This window comes from Rattus norvegicus, chromosome Y (assembly GCF_021556685.1).
Source record: "Rattus norvegicus strain SHRSP/BbbUtx chromosome Y, alternate assembly SHRSP_T2T, whole genome shotgun sequence".
NCBI classification, from domain to species: Eukaryota; Metazoa; Chordata; class Mammalia; order Rodentia; family Muridae; genus Rattus; species Rattus norvegicus.
The window spans coordinates 33,818,606-33,837,760 of record NC_141555.1 but is presented as its reverse complement, the minus strand read 5'-3'; positions in this window follow the sequence as shown (position 1 = coordinate 33,837,760).

Genomic DNA, 19,155 nt, shown 5'->3' with positions numbered 1-19,155 from the left:
TTGGATATCTATAGTGCAGTTTCTGTCTGACACTGATATTTGGATGAAAGAAGTGCTACTAGTTGAGATTTCATCATCCCAGATTTTCCACGAGTATTACTCTGACTTCTTTACTATTTAATTACTTCACTATTTCACTTTACTATTACACTTTGGATTTCTGAGTTAATATGTGTGATTACTTGGCAGGTTTCTTTTCCTTTATATCATTCATTTTTTTATTTTTTAGCGAAATTTATTGATTTTTTAATTGGATGTCTCTATATTTACATTTAAAATATTCTTTCCTATCCCAGTTTTCTGTCCACAAAATCCCTAACCATTCCATTTCTTTCTTCTCTAACCAGCCTTTCTGCTGCATGCCATTCCCTTAAACTGGGAGACAAACTAGGGAAGACGAGTGCTTCCTTTCCAATGTTGCTCAATATCTCATCTTCTGCCACATATTTATTTGGAGCCATAGGTTCAATGTACGTTCTTTGTATATTGGTCTATTATGAGAAAGTGGTGGTTCATTGGCATTGTTGTTCCTATGGGGTTGAAAGCACCTTCAGCTCTTCTAATCTTTTTTTTTTTTCAAAAATTACTTACAAGTGGTCCGTTTTCAGTTCACTAGTTTGCTACTAGCATTCACTTCTGTACTTGACTTGTTGTATCTCTGTCTCTCAGGAAATATCTATATCCAGTTCATGGAAGAATGCACTTCTTACCTTCATCAATCTTATCTAGTTTTGTTGGCTGATGTAAACATATATACTTTTGGTGGATCCTACACCTATGTAGTTAAGAGGAATGTTAACATGGATTCTGCACAACTATTTCAAGAATGGAGGATTCACAAATGACAATTTTTAAAAGAATCCCTCCTGTTTTTATAATCTATTGAAGTAGACCTTTAAAAGGTACTCAAACCATTCTTCTCCCTGCCCATCATCCGGTATCTTACTTTTGGCCTTCACAACACAGGAAGCTAGAGAGTGTAGTACTGATATCAAATGGGACAAGAAACTTAACTCAATAGTCCATATTGTCCTTTGCTTTCCTGATGTCTGGTAATTTTTCAAGAAAATAAAAATTTGGGAGTTTACCATTTGTAGTAGGTACACAGTATTTACACTTTTATATTCACCCTTTAGTTGGGCCCCCTTTGTGACCAAAATCATTGCAGAAAATGGAATTGGAAAACAGAATTTTTGAGTACACATTGAGGAATATTTACAAAGTCCCCTATCAATGAATTTTCAATAAGAAATTGAAATACAATATTCATTCAATTAAATGTCTGTAGGGAAAATACCGGCCTTTGGGAAACAGAGAATACCTAGAATATTGAAGTGAGTCACAGGAATGAACCTGGGAATATAAGTATTATCTAGAAGAATCTCCTACACTCCATGTTCCTAAATCTTTTCTACCCATGCCAAGACCCTGACTAACTTTCTCCACACAGATCATGTAACCTTTATTGAAGTAGACAGAAATCTCTAGCTTTAGAGAGATGGTGTACGTAAAGGTTTCCTCTGCATCAATGGAGACGGACCTGGAAAGGGCACCCTCGAACCTGTCAATGTAAGGAAAGCTGTTCAGGATGTAGGCCATGGCAGTTCTCAGTGACATCACCATTAGGCCTTCCCGAAAACACTCTTGTAACCTGGAGAGTCATACCTTCTTCTGTGATTTCACAACTGTTCTCCTAACTGCAACTGCTTCTCAGATATCCTTCAGGAACTCTAGGATTTAATAATTGGCCCCTAATTCAGAGAAAATTGGAGAGTGATAACAAAGTGGATGATGAGATTGGAAATAGGGGAAAGGAAACTGGCCTTCTGTCTTGGTATAAAAACAAGGAAGAAATACGTGGTCGTTTGGAAAGCTCAGTGAGTCTGGGTGGTGGTTGAGTGGTATCGCTGAAGAGATAGCCTTGATCTGAGCCTTCCACATAAGGAAATCAAGAGCTGGGAGACTCTCAGAAACATCTGGACTTCCCTGTTTTTATGGTTCCTGGATGACAGAGGGATTATATCATTCATTTTTTTATTCCAAAACCAAGTTTTATGAAGTGCACAGTAGATTTCCTGAGAGCTCATGACCTTTAATATTTTTGTCAAGAAGAAAAGGTCCTACGGAAGAAGAAAAAACAAGTATTGTGTCCCTAACTCAAGTTAAACTCCTCAATGCTTTGGAAACTTATAGTGCACCTTGTATCTGACACTGATATATGGGAGAGAGAAGTGCTTCTATTTGAGACCTCATCATCTCAGTCTTTATACTAGTATTAACCTGACTCCCACTTCTGAGTCAATATGTTAGAATATTTGGCAGCTTTCTTCTCTTTTATATCATTCATGTTTTTTTTTATTTTTTAGCAATTTTTTTTTCTTTTTTACTAGATGTTTTATATATACATTTAAAATATTATTTCCTTTCCCAGTTTCCTGACCATTAGTTCCCTACCAGTTCCATTTCCTTCTTTTCTAACCAGCCTTTCTAGCGCATGAAACTCCCTTGAACTGGGAGACAAACTAGGGAAGACAAGGGCTTCTCTTTCCAATGTTGCCCAAAAGGCTATCCTCAACCACATATGCATTTGGAGCCATAGGTCAGTCCATGTACTTTCGTTTTATATTGGTCTAGTATAAAAAATCTCTGGGTCATTGGCAACGTTGTTCTTATGGGTTTGTTAGCACCTTCAGCTCTTCTAATTCTTTTTTCAAAATTTACCAACAAGAGGTCCATTTTAAATTCACTGGTTTGCTACCAGCACGCACTTCTGTATTAGACATGCTATATCTGTGTCTCTCAGTAAATATTTATATCTGGTTCCTGGCAGAATGCACCTCTTACCTTCATCAATTTTATCTAGTTTTTTTGACAGATGTATACATATATACATTTGGTGTCTCCTACACCTAAGTGGTTAAGTGGAATGTTACCATGGATTCTGCCTAAATATGTCAATAATGTAGAATTCACAAATGACTATTTCAAATAGACTCTCCTGTTTTTATGAACCTATTGAAGTAGATGTTTAACTGGTCCTCAAGACCTTTTTTGCCCTACCGATCATCGGGTATTTTATGTTTGGCCTTAAGAATAATCATGGTAAATTATCCTTTACTCAAGTCTGGGCATGCAAACACTGGATTTTAGATAGAGTGTACTGTTATCAAATGGGACTAGTGAACTGAATTCAATAGTCCGTGTTGTCCTTTGCTTTCCTGATGTCTGGTAATTTTTTGTTAAATAAGGATTTGGGAGTTTATCATTTGAAGTAGGATTACAGTATTTACACTGTTATACTCACTCTGCAGCTGGGCACGCTTTGTGACCAAAATCATTGCAGAAAATGGAATTGGAAAACCGAATTATTGAGTACACATTGAGGAATATTTACAAAATCCGCTATCAAGGAATTTACAATAAGAAATTTAAATACAGTATTCATTCAATTAAATGTGTGTAGTGAAAATACTGGCCTTTGGGAAACATAAAAAACCTAAAAAATTGAACTGTATGACACAGGAATGACCTGTCAATAAAAATATTATCTAGAAGTATCCCCTACACTCCATGCTCATAAATATTTTCCACCCATGCCAATACCCTGACTAACTTTCTCCATTCAGAACATGTAACCAATAGTCAAGCTGAGAGAAGTCTCGAGCTTCAGGGAGATGGAGTACCTAAAGGTTCCCACTGTGTTACAGGAGATGGACCTGGAAAGGGCACTCTCCAATCTGGTCAGTGTAAGGAAAATTGTTTAGCAGGTAGGCCATGGCATTTCTCACTAACATCACCATTAGGCCTTCCCTGAAAACTCTCTTGTAACCTGGAGAGCCATAACTTCTTCTGTGATGTCACAACTGTTGTCCTGACTGCAACTGCCTCTCAGAAATACTTCAGTATTTCTAGTGTTTACTAATTGGCCTCTAATTTAGAGCAAATAGGGGAGTGAAAACAAAGAGGATGAAGAGATTGGAAATGGAGAGAAGGAAGCTGGTCTTCTGTCTTGGTATAAAAAACAAGGAAGAAATATGTGGTTTTTAGGAAAGCTCAGTGAGTCTTTGGTAGGTGTCGAGTGATATCACTGAAGAGATAGCCTTATCTGAGCCTTTCAGATATAGGAATCAGAAGCTGGGAGCCTGTCAGATACATCTGTGCTTCCCTGTTCTTATGGTTTCTGGAAATCAGTAGGATTATATCATTCATTTCTCTATTCCAAAAGGCAAGTGTTGTGAAGGGCATATTTGTTTTCCTGAGAAGTTATGACCTTTACTCTTTTTGTCAGAAGAAAAGGTCCTAAGGAAGTAGTGAAAAACAAGTATTGAGTACTGAGCTCCGAGTAAACTCCTCCATGTTTTGCATATCTATACTGCAGTTTGTGTCTGACACTGATATCTCGGAGAGAGAAGTACTTGTAGTTGAGACTTCATCATCTCAGTCTCTCCAATAATATTACTCTGAATACCACTTCAGATTTCTGAGTCAATATGTGCGATTACTTGGCAACTTTCTTCTCTTTTAAATGTTTCTCATTTTAGCAAATTTTATTGCTTTTAATAACTGGATGTTTCTATATTTACATTTAAAATATAATTTTCTTTCCAAGTTTCTTGCCCTTCAGATCCCACTTGTTCTCTTTTCCTACTTCTCTAACCAGTCTTTCTGTTTGTTGACATTCCCTTGAACTGGGAGACAAACTAGGGAGGACCAAGGGCTTCATGTCCATTGTTGCCCAAAAAGGCCGTCCTCAGCAAAGTATGCATTTGGAACCATAGGTCAGTCCATGTACTTTCTTTGTATATTGGTCTTGTAAGCAAAAGCTCTGGTTCACTGGCTTAGTTGTTCTTATGGGGTTGAAAGCACCCTCAGATCTTCTAATCCTTTTTCTAAATTTACCAAAAAGAGGTACGTTTTCAGTTCAATGGATTGCTACCAGCATTCACTTCTGTATTCGACATGCTGTATCTGTGTCTCTCACTAAATATCTATATCCAATTACTGGCAGGATGCATTTCTTACCTTCATCAATTTTATCGAGTTTTGTTGGCTGATGTATACATATATACATTTGGTGGCTCCTACACCTAAATGGTTCAATGGAAAGTTAACATGGATTCTGCCCAACTATGTCAAGAATGTAGGATTCACAAATGACAATGCAAATAGACTCCTTCCTGTTTTTATGAACCTATTGAAGAAGATGTTTCATTGGTCCTCAAGACATTCTTCTCCCCGCCCATCATCTGGTAGATTACATTTGTTCTTAAGAAAGAATTATGGTAAAAAGTCCTGAATAATCAAGTCTGGCCATGGGAACACTGGAAGGTACAAAGGGTTGTACTGATATCAAATGGGACTAGAGGACTGAATTCAAACTTCATATTGTCCTTTGCTTTCCTGATGACTGGTAATTTTTTGATAAAATAAGGATTTGGGAATTCATCATTTGAAGTAGGTACACAGTATTCACACTCTTATACTCACTCTATAGCTGGGCCCCCTCTCTGACCAAAATCATTTCAGAAAATGTAATTGGCAAATGGAATTTTTGATTCCACATTGAGGAACATTTACAAAATCCCCTATCAAGGAATTACAGTAAGAAATTGAAATACAATATTCATTCAATTAAAAGTTTTAGAGAAAATATGGCCTTTGGGAAAGAGAGAAAACCCAGAAAATTGAACTGTATGTCACAGGAATTACCTGTCAATAAAACTAATATCTGCAAGAATCTCCTACACTCCATGTTCCTAAACCGTTTTTACCCATGCTATGCCCCTTAATAACTTTCTGCATTATGAGCATGTAACCACTGGTGAAGCATAGGGAAGTCTCTATTTTAGAGTGATGTAGTACATACAGGTGTCCTGTGCCACATGAGACATACCTGGTAAGGGCACTCTCGAATCTGGTCAATGTATGGAAAAGTGTTCAGCAAGTAGACCAAGGTAGTTCTCAGTGACAGCATCATTAGGACCTCCATGAAAACTCTCTTATAACCTGGTGAGCCCTACCTCCTTCTGTTGTCATGACTGCAACTGCCTCTCAGATTTTCCTTCAATAACTCTAGTGTTTACTAATTGGCCTCTAATTCAGAGACAATTTGGGAGTTAGAACAAAGAGGATGAAGAGATATGATATGGGGAGAAGGAAGCTGGACTTATGTCTTGGTATAAAAAACAAGGAAGAAATATGAGGTGCTTGGGAAAGCTTAGTGTGTCCTTGTTAGGGGTTGAGTGGGATCACTGAAGAGATAGCCTTTTTCTGTGCCTTCCACATAAGGGAAACAGGAACTGGGAGACTCTCAGATGCATCTGCACTTCCCTGAACTTTTGCTTCCTGGTAGTCAGAGACTTTATATCATTCATTTCTATATTCCAAAAGTCATGTGTTGTAAAGGACACAGTTGTATTCCTGACAGATCATGGACTTTATACATTTTGTCAAAAAGAGAAAGTTACTAAGGAAGATGGGATGGACAAGTATTGTGTCCTCAGCTCAGAGTAAACTCTACAGTGCTTTGGATACCTATTGTCCAGTTTCTCTCTGTCTGAGACTTCTATCTTGGAGAGAGAAGTGCTCTATTTCAGACTTCATCATCTCAGTCTTTCCACTAGTATTACTCTGTCTATCATTTTAGATTTCCAAGTAAATACTTATGATTAGTTGGCAGGTTTTTTTTTTCTTTTATATCTCTCAATTTTTAGCAAATTTTATTGGTTTTTTTAACTGGATGTTCCTTTATTTACATTTAAATTCTTATGTCCTTTCCCATTTTCTGGCCCATAACATCCCTATCTGGTCCCCCTGCCCGTCTTCTATAACCCTTCTTACTACCCCTTAACATTCCCTGGAACTTGGAGTTAAACCTAAGGAGGACCAAGGACTTCTCCTTCCATTAGTACTCACCAAGTCCATCCTCTTCCACATATGCAGTTGGAGCCATAACTTTGTCCATGTACATTCTTGAACATAGGTCTAGTATCAGAAAGCTCTGGTTCATTAGCATTGTCGTTCTTATGGTGTTAAAGCCCCTTCAGCTCTTGTAATCTTTCCTGAAAATCTACAAACAAGAAGTCCATTTTCAGTTCACTGGTTTGCCACTAGCATTCACTTCTGTATTTGGCATAATCTAGTTGTGTCTCTCAGGAAATATCTATATCTGATTCCTGGAAGAATGCACTTACCTTCATCAATCTTGTCTAGTTTTGGTGGCTGATGTATATGTATGTACTTTTGGTGGCTCCTACAGCTCTGAGTTTAGCTGGAATTTTGACATGGGTTCTGCATATCTAGGTCAAGACTGTAGAATCCACAAATGGCAACACCAAATAGACTCAATCCTGTTTTTTGAAACTTCTGAAATTGAGGCGTCACTGGTCCTCAAGTCATTCCTCTAGATGCCCAGCCTCCTATATCTTATGTTTGGCCTTAATAACTTATCATGGTAAAATACTCAAAACCCTCAAGTATGGGAATGAAACTCAGGAAGGTAGATATTGCAGAACTGATATCAAATGGGACTAGAGAACCGAATTCAATAGTCCATGTTGTGCTTTGCTTTTCTGATATCTGGTAATTTTTTGTTAAAATAAGGATTTGGGAATTTATAATTTGAATTAGGTATACAGTATTTACAGTGTTATGCTTACTCTATAGTTGGGCCTCCTTTGTTGCCAAAACCTTTGCAGAAAATGGAATTGGAAAACAGAATTTTTGAATACACATTGAGGAATATTTTCAAAGTCCCCTATCAACGAATTTTCAATAAGAAATTGAAATACAATATTAATTCAATTAAACGTCTGTAGGGAAAATACTGGCCTTTGGGAAACAGAATACTTAGAATTTTGAACTGAGTCACAGGTATGAACCTGGGGATATAAGTATTATCTAGAAGATCTCCTATATTCCATGTTCCTAAATGTTTTCTACCCATGCCAAGACCCTGACTAACTTTCTCCATTCAGAGCTTTTAACTACTAGTGAAGCAGAGAGAAGTCTCTAGGTTTAGAGAGATGGAGTATGTAAAGGTTTCAACTGTGCAATAGGAGACTCTCCTGGAAAGGACACCCTCGAATCTGGTCAAAGAAAGGAACGCTGCTCAGCAGCTAAGGACATGGCAGTTCTCAGTGACATCATCATTAGGCCTCCCTGAAAAATCTTTTGTATCCTGGAGATCCCTAGCTTCTTCTGTGATGTAACAAGTATTGTCCTGACAGGAACTGCCTCTCCGATATTTCTTCAGTACATCTCTGGTTTACTAATTGGCCACTAATTCAGAGTAAACAGCCATGTGGGAGTGAGAACAAACAGGATGAAGAGATCAGAAATGGGCAGAAGTAAGCTGGCCTTCTGTCTTAGTATTAAAAAAAAGAAAAAAAATAAGTGGTATTTGGAAAAGCTCAGAGAGCCCTTGGTAGGGGTTGAGTGGTATTGATGAAGAAATAGACTTGATCTGAGCCTTCCACATATGGGAATCAAGAGCTGGAGCATCTGGACTTCCCTGTTCTTCTGGTTCCTGGATGTCAGAGGGTTTATATCATTTATTTCTTTATTCCAATACCAAGGGTTATGAACGGCACAGTTGATTTCCTGAGAGCTCATGACCTTTACTCTTTTTGTCAAGAAGAAAAGGTCCTAAGGAAGAAGGGAAAAACAAGTATTGTGTCCCTAACTCAAGTTAAACTCCTCAAGGCTTTGAATCCCTATAGTGCAGTTTGTGTCTGACACTGATATCTAGGAGAGAGAAGTGCTTCTAGTTGAGACTTCATCATCTCAGTCTTTATACTAATATTAACCTGACTACCACTTCAGATTTCTGAGTCAATATGTTAGATTACTTGGCAGCTTTCTTCTCTTTTATATCATATATTTTTTATTTTTTAGCAATTTGTTTTCTTTTCAAACTACATGTTTCTATATATACATTGAAAATATGATTTCCTTTCCCAGTTTCCTGCCCATAAGATCCCTACCAGTTTCATTTCCTTCTTCTCTAACCAGCCTTTCTGCTGCATGACATTCCCTTGAACTGAGAGACAAACTGTGGAGGACAAGGCCTCTCTTTCCAATGTTGCCTAAAAAAGGCCATCCTCTGCCACATATGCATTTGGAGCCATAGGTCTGTCCTTGTACTATTTCGTATGTTGGTATAGTATGAGAAAGTTCTGGTTCATTGGCATTGTTGTTTGTATGGGTTTGAAAACACCCTCAGCTCCTCTATCCTTTTTCAAAATTTACGAACAATAGGTCCGTTTTCAGTTCAATGGTTTACTACTAGCATTCACTTCTGTATTTGACATGCTGTATCTGAGTATCTCAGGTAATATTGATATCCGGTTCCTGGCAAAATGCATTTCTTACCTTCATCAATCTTATATAGTTTTGTTGGCTGATGTATACATATATACTTTTGGTGGCTCCTACACTTATGTGGTGAAGTGGAATGATAACATGGATTTTACCCAACTATGTCAAGAATGTAGAACTCACAAATGACCATTTCAAAAATACTCCTTCCTATTTTTATAAACCTAATGAAGTAGATGTTTAACTGGTCCTCAAGCCATTCTTCTCCTTTCCCATCATCCAGTATCTTATGTTTGGCCTTAAGATAGAATCACGTTAAAACATCCTAAAACCTCAAGTCTGGCCATTGGAATATTGGAAGCTCAATAGTGTAGTTCTGATATCAAATTATACAAGAAACCGAAATCAATAGTCCATGTTGTCCTTTGCTTTCCTGATGTCTGGTAATTTTTCAATAAAATAAGAATTTGGGAATTTATCACTTGAAGTAGGTACACAGTTTTACACTTTTTATACTCACTCTATACCTGGGCCCACTTTGTGACCAAAATCATTGCAGAGAATGGAATTGGAAAACAAAATTTTTGAGTACACATTGAGGAATATTTACCAAGTCCCTTGTCATGCCCAACCTCGACCAGCAAAAAAGATATGACCAATGAAGATCTTCTTCAAGCAGTTTTACTCAGGAACCTTGAAACAATCTTCTGACCCCGGGGAACCCCCGGAGAACACTTAAATAGCTAGTGCTGGCTAATCCCAGCAAGCTATCTGGGTCATGCAGACAGGCTATCACTATGCGGAAGCTAGCAAGCCAGGCAGGTATAGCCAAATAAGGACTTGCTTACTACAAGGAGCGCACACTGTTCGGAGGGTGGAAAGTGGAACCAGCACGATCTTTGACGCCTGTCACGTCACAGCCGCCTATAGTTCCACCTTTTTGTTTAATTAACCAAGCAGGCAAAGGCACCAGTGAGTGTGGTGACCCCCACTGTCTTAGGATCATCCCTTCATTAAACCAGTCTTATGACACCTCTTTGCCCACCAAGTTCCTTAGCTAGAAGAGAGGTTGCCCATAACTGGGGAGGGTCACTCACACATACTCATGCCTGAGGTACAACAAGGTCTTCTGAATAACCTTAAGCCAGGCTTGAGGGGACTGCTCTGCTTCAATTGCTGCAAATACCTGTACCACCATAACAGCGTGCCGCCTCTGAACAAACCTCATTCTACAGAGACAACACAGGCACACTAGGCAGACCAGCAGCAAGAATCCAACTAGGGTTCCCATACCCTCCCACTCCCTCAGATGATTCATAGCAGCCTCAATCCAAAATGACAATCCCGTAGCCAGTCTAGCATATGCACGTGTGGAGTTCACCGTCACGATGGCTGCACATAGCTGAATCATTAAGAAATCGAATTCTCCTGTCCAATTTCCTAGAAGATAACTTGACAACTTTTTAGAAAAATTAGATGAGTGGATTTAAAAGTCATGACGTATCGGCATGAGTCTCCGGAACACCAATAGTATCCCCCACAGGGGTTCCATTTGGACCACCATTTGGGTCACACCAAGAAGTGTCAGCAGCAGCAGGATCTTCATTCTTGTTGTACCTCCTGGTCAATCTTTCAGCAACCCACAACGGATCTTGCCGGTCCTGAGGAAACACACAAAGAGACCCTCTTGCCCATGACAACACGGGATCTGGCCAATGTCATAAGCCAGTGATCACGTCTTTCCATTTCACGTAACCTTTCAACATGCCCACCCGACACTGACGTCTGTCAGTGGCAGATAGGCCATCATAATCCAATATTAAAAAATTAAGAGTAAAAGGGGCTAAGGATATCTGTTCCCTGGTGGTTCTACCATGGCCTATTCCCCCTATTTGTTTAATCACGCATTCCTTCAAGGTACGATATGCTTGCTCAACAATACCTTGACATTGGAGATTATAAGGCAGGCCATGGGTTAACTGCATATCCATCTGTTTACAAAAGGATTTGAAAGATATAGCAGTTTAAGCTGGGTCATTATCAGTTTTTAAGTGTTAAGGCTTTTTCCAAACAGCCCAGGCTTATAGGAAGTGTCCAATAACATTGCGTGGCTTTTCTCTACTCATAGGGGTAGCATGAATGACACCTGAACAAGTATCCACAGAAACATGAATGCATTTTAGAGTCCCAAATCCAGATATGTGAGTTACATCCATTTGCCAAATCTTTAGGGGCAAAAGGCCTCTAGGATTAACCCCTACACCTGGGGAATCGTGAAAAGTGATACACTGTTGACATCCTAAAACTATCTGTCGAGCATCTGCTCAAGACAGATGAAACTTCTGTTCTAAGGTCTTAGTAGGCACATGAAATTGTTGATGAAACTGTCCAGCTTGATCCAATGATGAGCATAAGAAGATGAACTCCATTTGGGTCCATCTATCCACAAGATCATTTCATTGTTAGACAAAAATCTTGACCTCTTTTCAGATCAATTCCTGAAGTTCCCTCAGCAGCTGGCATACCGTGCTGCTAATTTTAATAGGGCTAACCACTTCTAAAATCTTAACTGCATTAACAAATATGATGAATCAGAGAGCAAATTAAAGGCAAAGGAACAATTTTTATACACTTCCTGCACAATCTTGAGTTCAATTATTTGTGGAGAGCTGGGATGATATTGACACAAAATTGGCTCTTGATGGTTAATCATATAAGCTCCACAGCCATTTTTGGATCCATCTGTAAAAATGTTTGGCGCCCCCTGTATAGAAGTACTGGAAGTAACCTTAGAAAGAATATGGGATGTTCTTTAAAGAAGGATAGCAAAGAATGTTTTGGATAATGATTATCTATCTCTCCATGGAATCCACAGCATAATATAGCGCAATCACCCACAGTGCCACACAAGATCTTCATCTGCTGACCTGTATAGGGCACTATGATCGAGATTAGGGAAACACCAAAAAATTGTATGCACTTTTGGATCCCATACAGGCCTAATTCTGTAACTGCTGTAGGATAATACTCTACTGATCTAGCTGGAGAAGCCTTGGGATAAAAACAAAGCAGAGGGCCATCTTGGCACAACAATTCTGTGGGCTGCATGTAGGTGGCTAGAATTCATAGCACAATGTTTGCACCCTCCTTCCATCGATGTAAAATTGTGCCTTGTAATCCTTTTTCAACCTTCTTTAAAGCTCTCCTTGCTTCATCTGTCAATTGTCTATGAGAATCCAAGGCCGAATCCCCAACTAAAGTATTATAAAATGGTTTTAATTCATAATTTGGTAAATTTAAATAACATCTGACCCAAATAATACCTCCTAATAATTTTTTAAAATCATTAAGTATTAAGATTATCTTTCTTCCATTCATCCTCCTGGGGAATAATGATAAAAGGACTTAATTTTGCTCTTAAATAATTTACAAGATTGCCCTTTTGTACCTTTTCCGGGGCAATAATCAATCCCCTACCTTCTAGCAATTTAACTAAATTTCCATATGATAAATCTAAAATCTCTTCATTCTTTGCAGTTAAAAGGATATCATCCATAATATGAGGTGCATGAAACTTCTGTCTTATTGGGGTGATGGCATTGCCAGAAAAAGTTGACATATAGAAGGGCTATTTGGCATACCCTGTAGTATAACTACTGATTCATATTTTTGATCAGGTTCTTCATGTTTGCATGATGGAACAGTAAAAGCAAATCTTTCACTATCCCTTGGACAAAGAGGTATGGAGAAAAAGCAATCTTTTATATCAATCAGTACAGCAGGTCAACAGGCTGGCAGAGAGGATAAAAGAGGAAGCCCACGTTGCACTGGGCTCATGATTTGCAACTGTTGATTATTAACTTGTAAATCATGCATCATCATTCCCTGACTTCTTATACCACATATATTGGGGTATTACAATATGATACTGATGGTTTTATATGCTTCATAGTCAGCTTTAGCTGTGGCAAGCTTCTCAGAAGAAAGCAGTCACTGAAGAACCCACACTGGCTCCTCTGTTTTCCAGGTAATGGAAACCCTTCCTCAGCAGCCCCAAGGAAAAACCCAAGTCCTGATCCTTTTCTCTCTTTTGGGCAGTTATAGGGTTATTCCTACCCTGCAAGTATTTCCCTATTCCTTTACTGGGAATATAACCCATATGTTTCATAGTCTTTTGTGAAGTTTCAGAATACTCAGTGTTCAATTTGAAACCCATATATTTCAGCAAATCTCTCCCTCAAAGGGAAATGGGCAAATCAAACACATAGGGTTGCATAACTCCCGAATGCCCTTCCTGATCTCTCCAACTCAATTGTCTTGCGCTCATATCAGGAGCTCATGCTTAATGGAGACATTGTAATGTTTGATATGAGACCTGTACTGGCCATCCAGAGGGCCAATCTTTCTTAGCTATTATACTTCTATTGGGCACTGTATCCAACAGTCCTAGGATCCTTTTTCCTTCTACCCTTAGCTCCATTACTGGGCGTTGGTTTAAACCCAAGGCTAGAAATGTAAGGTCGGAGCTGAAACCATTCTCTCCTCTCCCTCTAGACTGGGCTGCAAAACTTCCATGAAGCCTAGGCAAAGTAATAGTTTGGCTATTCTGTCCCCAGGGGAAATGTCAGTAATCTCTTTCAGTGATTCTACCATGTTCTTGACTACCCCAGTATAATCTGGGTCAATAACTCCTGGATGGACATGTAGTCCTGTTAAAGCCGTAGATGATTTCCCTATAAGTAACCATACTGTGCCAAGTTCAAGGGGACGTTTAAATCAGTTTCTATCAACTGTACACCCATCCAAGGAGTTAGTACTAGTCTGGCAGTGGACCAGATGTCCAGTCCTGCAGAGCCTTTAGTGGCTCTCCTTGGCCCCTCAGATGGCGAAGGGATGACCATCTCTCGTGACTCGGTTCTACATCCTAATTCTCGACTGGCACATATATTTGTGGGCCCTAGGGTCGTGGACGTGGCTCTCCATTTTTTGGACCTGCTCCACCAAAACCCGAGCTAAGAGGCTGCCCATTGATGTCTTTTACCGAGTGGCACTCATGAGTGCAATGGTTCCCCTTTTTGCACTTGGGGCACGACCCTTTTTGCCTTGGTCGTTGGCCACTTCTTGTACTGAAGAGACTTCTCCTTTCTGGACATTGCCTTTTGAGGTGCCCCTGTTGATCACACTTAACACACATTCCTGAGCGTCCTCCTTTTCTCTGCATCATCTGCATAACAGCAGCTGCAAGTCCAGCATTAGTCAAAGATCCCCCTATATCTCTACAGACCTTGTTCCAAGCTTCAAGTCCCTTATTCTTGTAAGGAGTGATAGTGGCTCGACATTCCTTTGTGCAAAGCTCATAGGCCAATTGTTTAATTAAGGGCATAATCATAATGGGGTCGCCAAAGTCTCTACCTGCTGCTACCACTAATTGGGCTACAAAGTCAGAGAATGGCTCCATAGGTCCTTGAAGGATCTTGATGAGGTTTCTACTTACTTCTCCCTTACTAGGTAAGGATTTCAATGCATTTGTTGCAACCTCATTAATCTTCTGGTAAACCTGTCCTGGATACCCTGTCTGAGCATTGGCAGAGTGTCCCTGACCTAGCAGCATATCTCTATCCGAGGCAGCCTCCCCCCCCCCTAGCTACCAAGTTAGCAGCAGCCTGTTCATTGGCAAACTCAATAAGAAAAGCTCTCCAGTTCAAATACTGTCCCAGACTAAGACAGGCCTAAGGAAGTTTACTCCAATCACTAGGAGTCATGCAAAATCTGTATAAGACCTCAACCTGAGTTATGGTAAATGAGGCCATAATGCAATATGTCCTGACTGATTTTACAGGGACTTGATCACCTTAAAGTCTAAAGGCTCATGATACCTTTGTTGATTATCATCCACATAAACAGGATAGACCAGATGCAGTTCTGTGTGGATTGGCTTCCACACTTCTGGGCAGAATTTACTACCCATTTGTCACGCGCCCAATTTCTCACCAGCAAGAACGACGTGTGGCAACAGGATTCTTCTGCGAACAAGCCTTTACTGTACAGCTCTCTTGAACAGGGACAGGGAGACCTCAAGCAGCAAGAATGCTCGCCTTATATAGACAGCAGCTGAGACTTTGCTAATTGTACTTCGGGGATTGGCGGAGCATGAATACCTCATTAGCATGGTGCTGCTCCCTCATTAGCATATTACTGGCCAACTGATGTCTGGTGCAAAGCCTGCACATGCACAGTACTGTTGTTCACCACAGGAGGGCTCCCTGCACGCGAAACTCTACTTCCTCCCTCTACAACATTGCAGGGAGGAGCAGCTGAGGGGAACCACACAGGAAGTTCCTCCACTATTTTAGGCTTTTTCCTTTTCTTGTTCTGTCTATTCCTTAGAGACTGTTTCCGCATTTGATCTATCAACTCTTGTAACTCTTCTTCTGAATCTGTTTTGTCTGTTTCTTCCTCTGTATCTGTCTTTTCTGAGTCTGTCTCCTTTACGCTTCCCTGCTTTTCTGTCCTCTCATTTTGATGCATTTCTTGGGCAGCTTGCCCCTTCTCCATAGTTGCCTGACAACATTTTTGATCCTCAAGACAACTACGCACTAAGGGCCACACTGGATGGACCCCAGGTCTTTTCATCCCCTGTTCCCATGCAAAATCAAGGTCTTTCCCTAATTTTTCGCAACTTCCACAGTAAGATTACCAGAGACTGCAAACCAGGGGGCAATGAAATCCCATTCACGCAAAAATCTCTCTACTAATGCTCCTTTTTATTTTTAGTTTCTTATGCTCAAACAGCTCTTGAAGAGCCAGAAAAATTGGATGAGACTGTGAGGTCCTCATGACAAAATCTTTCTACCCTGCTATGGCTAAATTCACCAAGTGTCTTCCTAATTTCGGTTCGCTGCTACCGAGAACTTTCTTGGTAACTACACTGAATATTTATAGCCACTTATATCCCAGGGTCGTTATGGTCCCATCTTACCTTGGGAACTTTCCAGCGCTGCCCTGACTGCATGAAGTTCTGATATCAGGAGGTCCCGTATGGGCCACCACTTGCTGTGTCCAACCTCGACCAGCAAGGAAGACACGAATAGTAAAGATCTTCTTCAAGCAGTTTTACTTAGGAACTTTGATACAATCTTCTGACCCCAGGGAACCCACACACCACACTTAAATAGCTAGCACTGCCCAATCCTAAAAAGCCACGTGCGTCATGCAGATATGCTGTCACTATGCAGAAGCCAGCAGGCCAGGCAGGCATATAGCCAAATAAGGAATAGTTTAGTGAAAGGAGAGCTCACCATTGGGAGGGTGGAATGGAGAAACAACTGCCAACTTTGAGCCTGGGCACATCACAGCTGCCTACAGTCGCTTTTCAAGGAATTTACAATAAGAACTAGAAATACAATATTCATTAAATTAAAGGTCTGTAGGGAAAATACTAGAGTTTGGGAAACAGAGAAAACCTAGAAAATTGAACTGTATGTCACAGGAAAAAACCTGTGACATAGAGAATAAAAATATTCTCTTGAGGAATCTACTACACTCCATATTCCAAAATCTTTACTACCCATGCCAAGCCCCTGTCTAAATTTTCCACTCAGAACATGTAACCACAAGTGAAGCAGAGAGAAGTCTCTAGATTTAGAGAAATGGGGTACATAAATTTTTCCACTGTATCACAGGAGACACTCCTGGAAAAGTCACTCTCGAATCTGGTCAATGTAAGGAAAGGTGCTCAGAAGTTAGGCCATGGCAGCTCTCAGTTACATCATCATTAGCCCATGCCTGAAAAATCTCTTGTAGCCTGGAGAGCCCTAGCCTCATCTGTGATGTCACAAGTTTTGTCCTGACAGCAACTGCCTCTCAGATATTCCTTCAGTAATTCTATGGTTTACTAAATGTCCTCTAATACAGAGCAAATAGCCACTAGGGAGTGAGAAGAAAGAGGGTAAAAAGAACAGTGATGGGGAGAAAGAAGTTGGTCTTCTGTATTTGTATAAAAAAGGAAGAAATACTTGGTCCATTGGAAAACTGAGTGAGCCCTGATTAGGGTTGAGTGGGTTTACTGAAAAATAGCCTTTATCTGAGCTCTCTACACATGGGACTGAGAGCCTCCCAGAAACATCTGGACATCCCTGCTTGCTATGGTTCCTTGAATTCAGAGAGTTTAAATCATTAATTTCTTTATTCCAAAAGCCAGGTATTGGAAAACGCCCAGTTGTTTCCTGAGAGCTCATGGGTTTTATAATTTTTCTCAGAAGAGAAAGGTCCTAAGGAAGAAGGGAAAGACAAGTATGGTGTCCTCAGTTCAGAGTACACTCCTCCTTTTTTGGATTCCTGTAGTGCAGTTTGGGTCCGTCACTGGTATCTGGGAGAGAGAAGTGTTTCCAGTTGAGTCTTCATCATCTCAGTCTTTCCACTAGTATTATTCAGACAATATTCCCTGACAATTACACCTTTAGATTTCTGAGTCAATAGGTGTGATTAGCAGGCAGTTAACTTTTCTTTTTTTCTCTCATTTTTTTAGCAATTTTTATTGCTTTTTCTAATTGGATATTTTTATATTTACATTTCAAATATTATTTCCCTGGTTCCTGTCCATGAGATCCCTAAACAGTCCCACTAACCTTCTTCCATAACCCCTCTTACTTCCCTTTGACATTCCCTTGAACTGGGAGGCAAACCTAAGGAGGAGCAAGGGTTTCTCCTTCCATTGGGGCCCAACAAGGCCATCCTCTTCTACCTATGCATTTGGAGCCATAGGCCTGTTCATACACAGTCTTTGAATATTGGTTTAGTACCAGAAAGCTCTGCTTAGTTGAATTGTTGTTCGTATGGGAGTTGAAGGTCCATTCAGCTCTTGTAATCTTTTCTAAACATCTACAAACATGAGGTTCATTTTCAGTTCCCTGGTTTGCCACTAGCATTCACTTCTGTATTTGACATGCTCTGGCTGTGTTTCTCATGAAAGATCTATGTCCAGTTCCTGGCAGCATGAGCTTCTTAGCTTCAACAATCCTATCTAGTTTTGGTGCTTGATATATATATGCTTTGGTAGCTCCTACTACTAAGAATTTTGATGGAATATTTACTTGTATTCTGTGTAACTAGGTCAAGAATATAGGATCCACAAATGACAAGGCCAAATAGAGTCCTTCCTGTTCTTATAACCTATGGAAGTTGAGGTTTCACTGGACCTCAAGCCATTCTTCTAGCTGACCATCACCCAGAAACTGATGTTTGTCCTGGTAAAGAATCATGATAAAACATCCAAAAACCTCAAGTCTTTCCCTGGGAACACAGGAAGGTTGATATTAGAGAACTGATATATAATAGAACTACAAACTGCATTATATAGTCCATGTTATCCTTTGCTTAACTAATGTCTGGTTATTTATGGATAAAATAAGGATTTGGGAGTTCATCATTTGAAGGACATACACAATATTTACACTATTATATTCACTCTATAGCTGGTCCCCTTTTGTATCCAAATTTATTGCATAAAATGGAATTGGAAAAATGAAAATTTTTAGTACACATGCAGGATCATATGTAATGTCCCCTATCAATGAATGTACAATCAGAAAATGTAGTACAATATTCACTCAATTAAAGGTCTGTAGGGAAAATACTGGAACTTGGAAAACGAGGACACTTAGGGAATTTAACTTTATGTCAGAGGAATGTACCTGGGAATAAAATTAATCTCCAGAAGGAACTCCTTCTCTCCATGTTCCTAGATCTTTTCTACCCATGCCCAGCCCCTGACTAACTTTGTTCATTCAGAGCATGTAATCACTAATGAAGCAGAGAGAAGTCTGTAGCTTTAGAGTG